Source organism: Salmo salar, chromosome 12 (assembly GCF_965601325.2).
Source record: "Salmo salar chromosome 12, fSalSal1, whole genome shotgun sequence".
NCBI lineage: Eukaryota > Metazoa > Chordata > Actinopteri > Salmoniformes > Salmonidae > Salmo > Salmo salar.
The window spans coordinates 30,849,665-30,862,707 of NC_138302.1; the positions used below are offsets into that span (position 1 = coordinate 30,849,665).

The 13,043-nt window shown below is 43.6% G+C and overlaps 1 protein-coding gene across 2 annotated transcripts in view; it reads left to right on the forward strand.

Annotated features, from left to right (window-relative positions):
* The first annotated feature begins 1,418 nt into the window (after window positions 1–1,418).
* Window positions 1,419–13,043, forward strand: part of LOC106564661 (trinucleotide repeat-containing gene 6C protein) — a 74,932-nt gene continuing 63,307 nt past the window's right edge. Inside the window, exon 1 of one of the 2 annotated variants that reach the window (XM_082958819.1) lies at window positions 1,419–2,234. The gene's annotated coding sequence lies outside the window, so the exon portion shown is untranslated. The remainder of the gene's footprint in view (window positions 2,235–13,043) is intronic. The other variant, XM_014130854.3, reaches the window with a different exon arrangement.

The window sequence follows — 13,043 nt, forward strand, 5'->3', positions numbered from 1 at the left end:
TGAGAGGTTAGCATGTCTTGGGGGTAGGATATTTGTGTGTCTAACTTTCTCACTCATCATTATTCACAATTAATTCAGGAATCATGGTAGCATCCACATTATCATGGTAGAATCCACATTAATATAGAAGTGTTTAGAAAATATTATATTCTTATTTACAATAAAAGTGACTCTAAAATGACACAATACATTATTTACAATTCATTTCTATTGGGCACAAAATAATCTGAAAGATAACGAAAACAAACAGCAAATGCATCCAACAAATGTGTAGTCACAAGCTTGATGTATGTAGTCATTGCGTGCTATGAATATGGGACCAAGTACTTAACTTTTTACTACTTTAATACACATATAAGTGAATTTGTCAGGATACTTTTGGTCCCCAAAAATGGGGGGAATATGTACAGAAAGGGTTGTAATTTCTAAACTGTTCACCCAATATGGATGAACATACACTCAAATTAAAGCTGGCAGTCTGTACTTTAACCTCGTAGTTGTACTTTTGGAGCTCACTGTGTGTGTGGCAGTATTACAAGTTTGTTATCACATGCAAACTCCAAGGAATGCATCCTTCTCTGCTCACCTCCCTTAACCCCCAAGTTTAAACAGCTGTTTTTCCCATTCAGCTAGAGTTGGCTTTTGCAATAGCTTTGGGCAGCTTGCCTTGAATAGGAAGAAACTTTGTCTGGGCTCTGGCTTTCTCATTGACAGTCTCTGCTGTGATCTATGGGGCTGTGCAGTCTAGTCTAGGCTGTTCTCACTGGTCAGTTCTCCCCTTTGTGGACCACAACTTTGACCTATTCCCACTGTGTGCATACTGCACGATGCATGGTCATTTCCATAAGAAAAGAGGCATTGAGAATGAGTTGGGGCCAGAATCCTTTCTTGAATCTGAGAAGCAGAACAAGGGGAATAGTCGTCCTTCGTCAATCAATTATTAATTAGTCTGGAATTTAAATAGGCTCCTTCTTGGTGGACTTCATGTGACTTCAAGATTTTGAGGAAGGTTATGTGATAGAATCAAGGGCCCTTGTAAAATTATTTATTCTTCTAGCATAAACTTCTAATTTGCAAACTAATCACATACTATGTTGATACATTACTGAAACTATTTTGCCTTTTATTCACAGAACTCAATGTGTTATTTTGCATTGCCATAAATATAAACGTATTGCTGATGTACATGGCCTACAGAAATAACCTATATGGTAGTGATTACCACACATTTACCACACATATGCAACTGAAGAGTGCCCAAGGTAGGCTGCAAATAAGATATGCACTATTTTATCATCCTCTATATCTGCCTGTCCATCATTCATTCTACTGAGCAAATCAGACTGCCATTGTCAAGGGTACGACGGGGCTGGATCACGCTGTGTTGTTAGTGGGAGATCACGTGGATTGGCTGCTTGGGCATGGGGGCCACTTCCTACATGATTTCTGCTCAGAGGAGAGAGAGAGCGGTCTTAGTTTGAACAAAATGGCTGCAAGAACGCTGTCAACGAGAGCTCACTGAACGCATTATGACTGTCCACTCCTACGTTTGGATTTTTCGAGAATGTATTTTCTTGGATTCGTTTTTCAATTTGCATTCGTAGTAGCAAGGTCGTCGGTCAGATGTTGTTGCTAACCTGCTAGCTCCTCAGCTAGCGGCCTAAACACAAATTATTTCATTTTGCACTTTAACCCAAGTTTCCTAGCTAGCTAGCCATTTTCGTCGACAATTTACTGAAATCTGCCTATTTTCTTTCATTTGCAAATTACTCCTTACAACAGTCGATGACTAATGCCAACTAGCTAACGTTAACTCCGCTACTTTTTGAGTCGAATTGTTTCTCTTGCTTTTTCGTTTTGCTGCTTTTTTCGATATTTTTTTCTATATCGTGATACTTTGACGTTTAGCATGTTTTTTTCGTTGCGAAAATTGTACTTTTAGTGCATCGTTGCGCTGAAATACAAATTTCTTACTGTGTGTTTTTCAAGTATCGATCTCGGTATTTTTTGTTATGAAGCTGCTCAAACAGTTATCCAGTCAGTAAGCCCCTGCAGCAGGAGAGCTGAACTTGGCTAATGCTAGCTAGCTGGAGAACTGCGAAGACTGAATTCCTGATTTGTCATTTACGGGTATTTTTCGGAAAAGGCACAGGAGAATGCTTTTCTGCATCATTCTCTGTCATGCACCAACTCTGTATTGAAAGCTGCCAAAGCTCAACGTGTGATTACGCAAGGTAAGGAACACCTTATTGAAATCCAACCACAGCTTGTTTGACAAGCGCCGTCCACCAGCCCGAGCCCCATACATTGTGTTCTATTATTATGTGACTCGAGGACTAACACTACCGTTAGTGTTTTTCTACTCTTCCAGTTTTCATAGTTACATTGCTTTTATTTACTAACTTGTATTAGCTGATGATTTATAGCAATACATTATGGGAAAGGGTAACGTCAGCTATATTACATGGCAAGTTAAATTCCTACCATGACATTACACCGAGCCTAGTCAGTATTTATTTTGCTTTACAGTCAACGAGCCAATGTCACTGATAGTAGCTAGGCTGATAAGACTTGATACCAATTAGCTGAAGCTTTAAATATAACTAGAAGGGTAACGCGCATTGCTGAACAGCTTAGTTTCACGGTTATAAAGAATTTGATGAGAACTCGTTAGTAACGTTCGCTGTTATTGACAGGGTTTGCCTTCTCTAAAATGCCAACCATGATTTATCCATGGGTTTGGATGGAAATGCACGAGAGTTTTGTGTTCAGAATCGCAAACCAGGAGCACCAGAGGCAGATTATATCATAATCTAATTAATGGTCGGTTTAGCGCGGGTTGAAATGGCACTGGAACGGACTGGCTCTCCTGATTCTAGCGGATACATGTGTTGTAGGAACAGAGCAGCTTTTCATGAAGTGGGAATACTTTCCATGTTATAAATCAGTTGATTGTGTCATATTGACCTTGAAATGTAGGCTAAAGGCTGACCCCACACACCATAATATTTGAGACTGTTCATTGTTATTCCTCTGATTCCATTCCATCAAATTGCTACAATAATGTGGGCTGCACTGGGCAGTGTTTGTTTATTTGTTAGACATCACTACCCCCTTCTCATACAGTAGAGGAAGGTATGAGTTGTGATTGAACTGTCGCTTTCCCCCTGCTATCCATATGCATCCTCCCATACCAAAGTGGTGGAGTAGATCCTACAGTCCCCACCCCCCATCTTATCTCAATCGTCAGACACCAGTGGGGCAATAATGAAATGCATAGCGAGCAGTGAGAGAGACCAGGAGTGGGGGACATGGTGGGTATATAGTATGCTTAACGTGCTTACCGGGAGGAGTGTGACCATTAATGTCAAGCTGAAGGCTCAGGCTGCCAGTTGGTTAATGCGCTGCGGTTCTTAATCAGTTCGTAAAGGTGCCTCCCCTCTCCCTCCACCCCAGCAACCTTCCTCTCTCCCAGGGTCAGGGGGACGGGGCACCACTCCTTCGCCACCCCTGTTCAACCCCCCTGGAGGGGGCATTCAAGGGGGAGGGGATGGGGCAATTGTAAAGACGTTTTAGGGGTCTGTATGTACTCAGTGAAAAGGGGGTGGGGGGGAAGCCAGTCGCTGGTGAAGGGGAGTTATGTCGGTTGCCATACTGTTTGGTGGCTTAAGGTTTCTGCATGCTTCGGTTCAGCTGCCCGAACGAGTGTGCTCGCATACTCCCTTAAAAGATCTTCACTTGAAAAATGTACAATAGTACTGTTTGTCCATCTGGAGACGCCGTAACCAGTATACAATTCCTTAAAATAGTCGAATAAATCTAGGATAACTCAACAAATCTTTCATTAATTTTGATGTTTTTTCCAAGGAGATCATTGTCACTTTAAATTGACATCTAACTAAGATGTTTGGTGCAGTATTTCTCAAGTGTTTTTTGAGAAAATACTGCACCGATCATCTTTAATGGACAACAGACATTCATTTGAAGCATCCCTACTGTTGGCCGGCGATGGGGCGTAGACTTCGGCTCTGCGAACAGCTGGGAAAAACCCTTGCCGGAGACCAAAACTAAAAAAGTTCACTATGCCTTCATAATATATGCATAAACTGTTTGGGATTGGAGACATGCGGACACATTACCCTCTCCAGACCACAGCAGGTGATAGGGCAATGGGGAAGGAAGGGGCAGTCTAGGGACTGACTGGGCATGTTGTATTAACATGAGGATGTTGGCTGCTTATGACATTCCTGTAACCTACAGGTATTATTTTGCCTTCAGTTACATTTTTTATTTTTATTTTTTTCTGAAAAAAGCATTCTTTATTAAAATATTTGACTTGACAGGTTTGATAGATGTTATAAAACAACGTGGAGCTGTGCTTAGGGAATGAAATATGCATGGGACTGGAGAGGGAGCCGTTTCATTCCCGGACTGATTACGACACGTTTGTTTTGATTAGTCTTGTAAAGGAGCCGAGGGATGGCTGCCTAGCAACACTACACCAAAACCCTTCCTTATCTCCTGTTCAGAAGGATCATTTGTTTGAAATTAGAGTGAAGGCTGCCTGAGGCGGATGTAAGAACACAAGCCGGGATTCTCTCCATCCTCAACAGCCTTGCAGACAAAACATCACGAGCAGAGTAGGCAAACCCACGGGGTGTCGTTTGCCTCAATCTATCCATCCACATCCCACACTGATCTCAGTCTCGCCCAGGCTGCCGTGCACCGCTGCAATACTAAGCCTGGCGATTACGAGCCTTTAACAGCAACAGAAAACAACCCAGGCCTGATGGATGACATGCTCTCTCTGTGTGCCAAGGGGCCGTCATGGCTGAGGCTGGTCAGGGGCTGGCGGTAGAGGGGCATCAACAGTGAAATCAACTTAATTCAATGAGGGCTTCTGCCAAACCCATTATCCTATAGCAGTATGGTGTTCTTTATAAATCCCGGGGTAAAGCTTGGGCCAAACAGCTGTTGTAATGTAATCAAAATTGGAATGAATTGAAGATCTTTCAATGGGGTGGACGGTGGCGGCTAGTTTTTCGTTTTTTTTCCTGCCAACAATGGTCAGTTCCTACTAAGGCATTCTTCCTTGAAAGTAAACAAAATCAATATGTCATTACTTCAAGGGGAGTCGGCCTCTCGTGTGTGTGTGTGTGTGTGTGTGTGTGTGTGTGTGTGTGTGTGTGTGTGTGTGTGTGTGTGTGTGTGTGTGTGAGAGAGGTTGAAAGTGGGAAATGGAAATATCCCTCCCCCAAGGGCCCCAGTGCCATAACCGTTGCTTATGTGGACGGTGTGGGTGAGGTCGATCGGCCAGGACCCATAATGTAGAAGGCAGTAATTAACGATGGTGCAGCCTGCCTGCGCATGTCCGGTCCGTGTTAGTGGGGAGGGCCTGGCAGGGGCACAGGGGAGGGGGTCGGGAGGGGGAGCCCAGGCAGGAACTGTCTGGCAGCAATCTAGGGGAATGTCCAGTCGGTGTCGAGGCGGGGGCCGGTGGAGGCCTCCCTCTCCCAGATCCCCGTTATGTTGGCTAATTGGAGAGACGTGAGGAGAGGCATCATCACATGTAGAGGACAGAGAGAAGCTGGACTTACCGTACTGTTTGTGTCAGACTATTAGACAATGTAATGACAACTTACTTCATCTTAAAAATTCTCAGGGATAGCCAATGTTTGTTTTGCAGTTATGTGGATAACTAAGTTATATTAGGCAACATGCTGTGGGATAAGTCACGTGTGTGCTAAGGCTTTTCCAGGTCAGGTTGAGACTTTTTTTTATTTTGAGCGTACCTGCCAAAATCTCCACTCGCATCTTCATTGATGCTTGTCTGAATAAAGGTTAAATGTAAAAAAATAAATAAAAATCAGCCCAGTGACATGAATGGCATTCATACTTGGCATAGTTTGACTGCATTGTGTTGACAGTGCTTTAGCACACATGGCAATTGAGAACTTGTTTGTTCACTTCACTTTTGAATGGCAAAATATTTCAACATTGGCTTGCATTTCAGTATGGAGTCCATGTTTGCATTTAGCCTACATGCACGTTAGCTGTTTTTCTCAGCATCTTACAAGACTTCATAGATTTCCATGAGTTGAACACCGCACTAAATGCCAAACATTTTTTGTAATAAACTACTTATGGGCTAACTCCAGTACCTTGATAAGATGGCCTGCTTGTCCTATTGCACATTAGCTCAATTTCCCATCCATCTTGTCAACCATCAACCATCAGATCTGAGCTATATTATTTTTCCTCTTTCTCAGACTGTTGTGCTTTCTGCTTTTTTTTCTTTTGACAGATCCTGTCTCACTGCTGTGGTTGGCAGCAGTGAAAGGCAGACAGTCAATGTCAGAGCAACCTTGAGGGAATGCAGTCAACTGGCTCCATTCAGGAGTCCAACTGTTTCCCTTTTTTCTTCTGTCGGTTTCATTTCGTAATGCGTAGTTATCTTGATGAAGTAATAAAAACAACCACATAACATTAACAAAAGCTGAGTTTGTAAAGGTTGCTCCAGCACTGTTGTCAGCCAGCTTATGATACTCTATCTTGAGTTGAAGTAACTTTGGCTTGCATTTCAGGTTGGAGTCCATGTTTGCATTTAGCCTACATACATGTTAGCTGATTTTCTTCAGCCTCTTACAAGACTTCATAGATTTCCATGAGTTGAACACTGCACTAAATGACAAACAGATTTTGTAATAAACTACTTATGGGCTAACTCCAGTACCTTGATAAATCCACAATAATCGAATTTCAATGACCATTTCTCTACGGCTGGCCATGATTTCCACCTGGCTACCCCAACCCCGGCCAACAGCTCTGCATCCCCCGCAGCAACTGGCCCAAGCCCCCCCCCCCCCCCCCCCCTGCTTCTCCTTCACCCAAATCCAGACAGCTGATGTTCTGAAAGAGCTGCAAAATCTGGATCCCTACAAATCAGCTGGGCTAGACAATCTGGACCCTCTCTTCCGAAAAGTATCCAACGCCATTGTTGCAACCCCTATTTACTAGTCTGTTCAACCTCTTTCGTATCGTCTGAGATTCCTGATGATTGGAAAGCGGCCGCGGTCATCCCCCTCTTCAAAGAGGGAGACACTCTAGACCCAACCTGCTACAGACCTATATCCATCCTGCCCTGCCTTTCTAAAGTCTTCGAAAGCCAAGTGAACAAACAGAACAAACGAATCCCACCGTACCTTCTCTGCTATGCAATCTGGTTTCCGAGCTGGTCACGGGTGCACCTCAGCCACACTCAAGGTCCTAAACGATACCATAACCACCATCGATAAAAAAGCAGTACTGTGCAGCCGTCTTCATTGACCTGGCCAAGGCTTTCGACTCTGTCAATCACCGTATTCTTATCGGCAGACTCAACAGCCTTGGTTTCTCTGACTGCCTCACCTAGCTCACAAACTACTTCTCAGAGTTTAGTGTGTCAAATCGGAGGGCGTGTTGTCCGGACCTCTGGCAGTCTCTATGGGGGTGCCACAGGGTTAACCTCTTACATCTAGACGTTCCGCTAGCGGAACACCTGCTCCAATATCCAATGAGGGGCGTGGCGCGAAATACAAATTCCTCTAAAATCCGAAAACTTCAATTTTTCAAACATATGACTATTTTACAGCATTTTAAAGACAAGACTCTCGTTAATCTAACCACACTGTCCGATTTCAAAAAGGCTTTACAACGAAAGCAAAACATTAGATTATGTCAGCAGAGTACCCAGCCAGAAATAATCAGACACCCATTTTTCAAGCTAGCATATAATGTCACAAAAAACAAAACCACAGCTAAATGCAGCACTAACCTTTGATGATCTTCATCAGATGACAACCCTAGGACATTATGTTATAGAATGCATGCATGTTTTGTTCAATCAAGTTCATATTTATATCAAAAAACAGCTTTTTTACATTAGCATGTGACGTTCAGAACTAGCATACCCCCCCGCAAACATCCGGTGAATTTACTAAATTACTCACGATAAACGTTCACAAAAAACATAACAATTATTTTAAGAATTATAGATACAGAACTCGTCTATGCACTCGATATGTCCGATTTTAAAATAGCTTTTCGGTGAAAGCACATTTTGCAATATTCTCAGTAGATAGCCCAGCCATCACGGCTAGCCATTTAGACACCGACCAAGTTTAGCCCTGATCAAAATCAGATTTACTATTACAAAAGTTTCATTACCTTTGTTGTCTTCGTCAGAATGCACTCCCAGGACTGCTACTTCAATAACAAATGTTGGTTTGGTCCAAAATAATCCATCGTTATATCCAAATTGCGGCGTTTTGTTCGTGCGTTCCAAGACACTATCCGAAATGGTAAATCAGGGTTACGAGCATGGCGCAATTCGTGACGAAAGATTTCTAAATATTCCATTACCGTACTTCGAAGCATATCAACCGCTGTTTAAAATCAATTTTTATGCCATTTTTCGCGTAAAAAAACGATAATATTCTGACCGGGAATATCCGTTTAGCTAAACAGAGGAAAGAAAACAAAGCTTTCGGTCGACGCGGGCACGAGCCTGAGTCTCACAGTACTGTAACCAGCCACTACCCAAACGCGCTACTTTGTTTCAGCCAGAGCCTGCAATGCCACGATTCAGCATTTTGCCGCCTTCTGAGAGTCCATGTGAGCCGTAGAAAGTGTCACGTAAGAGCAGAGATCCCCTGTAATAGATAGAGATAATCAACAAGGCCAAGAAATGGTCAGACAGGGTACTTCCTGTACAGAATCTTCTCAGGTTTTGGCCTGCCAAATGAGTTCTGTTATACTCACAGACACCATTCAAACAGTTTTAGAAACTTTGGAGTGTTTTCTATCCAAAGCTAATAATTATATGCATATTCTAGTTTCTGGGCAGGAGTACTAATCAGATTAAATCGGTAAGTTTTTTATCCGTCCGTGAAAATACTGCCCCCTAGCCATAACAGGTTAAATTCTTGGGCCGACTCTTTTCTCTGTATAAATCAATGATGTCACTCTTGCTGCTGGTGATTCTCTGATCCACCTGTACACAGAATGGTTTCGTCTGCGTAGATCTGGACTTTCTTTGGACACTGTGTTAACAAACCTCCAAACGAGCTTCAACGCCATACAACACTCCTTCCGTGGCCTCCAACTGCTCTTAAATGCTAGTAAAATGAAATGCATGCTCTTCAACCGATCGCTGCCTACACCCGCCCGCCCAAGTAGCATCACTACTCTGGACGGTTCTGACTTAGAATATGTGGACAACTATAAATACCTAGGTGTCTGGCTAGACTGTAAACTCTCCTTCCAGACTCACATTAAGCATCTCCAATCCAAAGTTAAATCTAGAATGTCATTTACAAAATAGCCTCCAACACTCTACTCAGGAGATTGGATGCAGTCTATCAGTGTCATCCGTTTTGTCACCAAAGCCCCATATACTACCCACCACTGCGACCTGTATGCTCTCATTGGCTGGTCCTCGCTACATATTCGTCGCCAAACCCACTGGTTCCAGGTCATCTATAAGTCTTTGCTAGGTTAAGCTCCGCCATATCTCAGCTCAATGGTCACCATAGCAACACCCACCCATAGCATGCGCTCCAGCACGTATATTTCACTGGTCACCCCCAAAGCAAATACCTCCTTTTGCCGCCTTTCCTTCCAGTTCCTTCCAAGCGTCAGCTGTCAGAGCAGCTTACCGATCGCTGCAGCCCATCTGTAAATAGCCCATCCAACCAACTACCTACCCCATCCCCATATTTGTTTTTGTTTTTCTGCTCGTTTGCACACCAGTATTTCTACTTGCACATCCTCATCTGCACATATATCACTATAGTGTAAATTGCTAAATTGAAATTACTTTGCCACTATTGGCCTATTTATTGCCTAACCTCCTTACTTCATTTGCTCACACTGTATACAGATTTTCCGTTGTGTTACTGACTGTACGTTTGTTTATCCCATGTGTAACACTTGCTTTTGCCGCACTGCTTTGCTTTATCGTGGCCAGGTCGCAGTTGTAAATGAGAACTTGTTCTCAGCTGGCCTACCTGGTTAAATAAAGGTGAAACAAAAAAAATAAAAAGTAGAATGACTGTCTCACAAATAAACCCACTTTTCTCACCTCTCCAGTGGCCTATGTGGCTTGTCAACCCAGCTAAAGTACAGGTTATCAGAGTACAGTGTTCTACTAAGAGCTTTTCTCTATTACAGTTATGGTCATATAACTCTTCTCAGCCTTAGAATAAAGTACGAGGGTACTTTTCCTTATTGTCGGGGTCACAGTCCACAATCCACATTTCTCTGGCAGCTTAGGCTGCTTTTAGACAAGCAGCCCAATTCTGATATTTTTTTTCTCTCCTTTTGACCAATCAGATCAGCTCTGAAAGAGATCTGATGTGAAAAGACTAATTAGTGGGGGAAAATATCAGAATTGGGCTGCCTGTCTAAACATAGCCATTGAGCGCAGAGGTCTAAGGCGCCGCTTCGCAGTGCTCGAGGCGTCACTACACACCCTGGTTCGATCCCGTGATTGGCCCAGCGTCGTCCGGGTTAGGGGAGGGTTTGGCCGGGGTAGGCCGTCATTGTAAATAATAATTTGTTCTTAACTGACTTGTCTTGTTAAATAAATAAAAGTATAGAAACTGACAGACTCTCCGTGCTGTCTCTATACACTGCAATATGCTCAATAGTCTATAGCCTTTGGCACAACGGAAGCTTTTTTATCAACCTGAAGTTTGATTTCTTTACCTAATGAACTGCCAGAACAAAAGTTCCCTGTTGACTTGGTGAGGAAGCAGCTGTGGACGACACTGACGTCTAATAATTTCTAAAAGAAAACTTCAAAGGAGTTTTATTCTTAGCTTTTGTTGGGCTCTCGCCGCCAGCAACCAAGAGTATGAAAACCACCCCCCCTCTTTTCCATTCATTGAGTCAGCCCAGCAGCATAGTTGAGATAGCTGTTGTTCCCACTCATAAGGGCAGGCTGCATATTTCCACATGATGATCTCCACCTGGCTTTAAAGCAGCACTGGTAACTGGAATGAGCAGAATGCTCCAGAACTGAGAGTGACACGCTGTTTTTATTACTTTAGTTGGGGAATTTACAGGCTTGTTTTCCCGTCCATCAGCACTAAAGCGGCGATGAGCAATTGAAACAATAACAAAGCCAACTCCCCACCCCTGTTTCGGTAAAAAGCTGAGGGATGGGGCTGGAGAAATGTAACCACCCTCAAATTCATAGACCGGGCTATGGCCATCCATGACTTAAAAATGTATATTTCTGTGCATGTTTTGAGGCTAAATATTGTTTACATTTACTTTTGTTTACAAACATTGGATTAAAACAAACATTTTTGATTCTGATGTGGTACGACAGTTAAACTAAGCGCATGAGGCATTTCTAAGTTATATTTTCCCACAATCAATGGGTACATATCATTCATTTATAAATCCCAAAATGGATGTATTAACTGCTGACTGATCCTTTAAAACTGAACTAGACTAAGGCTAGTGCCAGAGCTGGCCAAAAGCAGTGCACTTTATAGGGAAAAGGGTGCCATTTTGGACACAGCCTAAGATTACACTAGTCTCCTCCGTCTTTAATGGTGGCTGTGGGATTACTACTCTCCAGCCAGGTTGTTGGTAGCCGTCCTGGATAATGGCTGTGTGAAAGGGCTCAGGAGAGCTGTAGCTTTCCTAATGCCTGACTGCAGGAAAGCAAAAGGAAGGGGGATGGAGACTGTGGTGGCTTCACCCCCCTCTCTTCCCTTCCTCATCCTCCATGGCTTTGCTCCGTCGTTCGTTCGTACAGTGGCAGTGTTAGCCGGAAGGCTCCAGAACACGCAGCAGCACTGTTTGCCTTGCGGCCATCATGGCAACCTTGTCTCTGTCAGGGACGTCTAGTTCTGCTCTGCACACTGCCCTCCAGCCTGAGCCTGACTGTCTCTCTCTTTCTCTCTCCCCCCTGCTATACCCCCCTCTTCTCCTCTGGCGCTCCTCGCTTGCTCACCCAAGGTGCATGGATATTATTAAGCTTCTCTTTTCTCCATATCTCTCTCTCTCTCTCTCGCCTTCCTCTATCCTGCTGCGTTTTGCGTTTTTCCTCTGCTCCCCAGTGAGCTTTCTCTCTCTTCTCTCTCCCTTCACAGATGCTCCCCCCCCCCCCCATCTCTCTCGTCTCTTCTTGCCCTATCTCCCTTTCCCGACGGCTGTCGTTCTTAATTGGTGTTGCTCTGCCTCTCTTTTCATCCTCTGGCTTTCCTCTCTTCCTCCCCGGTGTGAGCAGCAGCTCCAGCATCTCTCTGTGAACACACCTCAGACGCGCTGTGCGTCTCAAACACACACCAGTTAGTCCCTCTTAACAAGCGCTGCTATTTTTGTGTAGCAGGATCCTCACAGACCATAAAAGTCTTTCCTTCCTGTTATGCTTTCTGTCTGCTTTGATTCTGGTCATGCAGAGTTTATATACAGCTCACAGATGGAAGGAAACCTTTGCAATGCAATGCCTTTGAATGCTCAACTCAGCTACTATTTTTATCCATAAACAATTGTTAGAAGTGTGCTTTAAAGTGGCTAAGCAAATCAATCTATATATACAAAGGGTGTGTAATCCAAAAACATGGGGAAAGGCGATATAAACTCAGCAAAAGAAGAAACGTCCTCTCACTGTTAACTGTGTTTATTTTCAGCAAACTTAACATGTGTAAATATTTGTATGAACATCAGATTCAACAACTGAGACGTTGTTACTCGTGGTCTGCCACTGCGAGGACGATCAGCTGTCCATCCTGTCTCCCTGTAGCGTTGTCTTAGGCATCTCACCTTCCGGACATTGCAATTCATTGCCCTGGCCACATCTGCAGTCCTCATGTCTCATTGCAGCATGCGTAAGGCACGTTCAGACAGATGAGCAGGGACCCTGTTCATCTTTCTTTTGGTGTTTTTCAGTCAGTAGAAAGGCCTCTTTAGTGTCCTAAGTTTTCATAACTGTGACCTTAATTGCCTACCGTCTGTAAGCTGTTAGTGTCTGAACGACCGTTCCACAG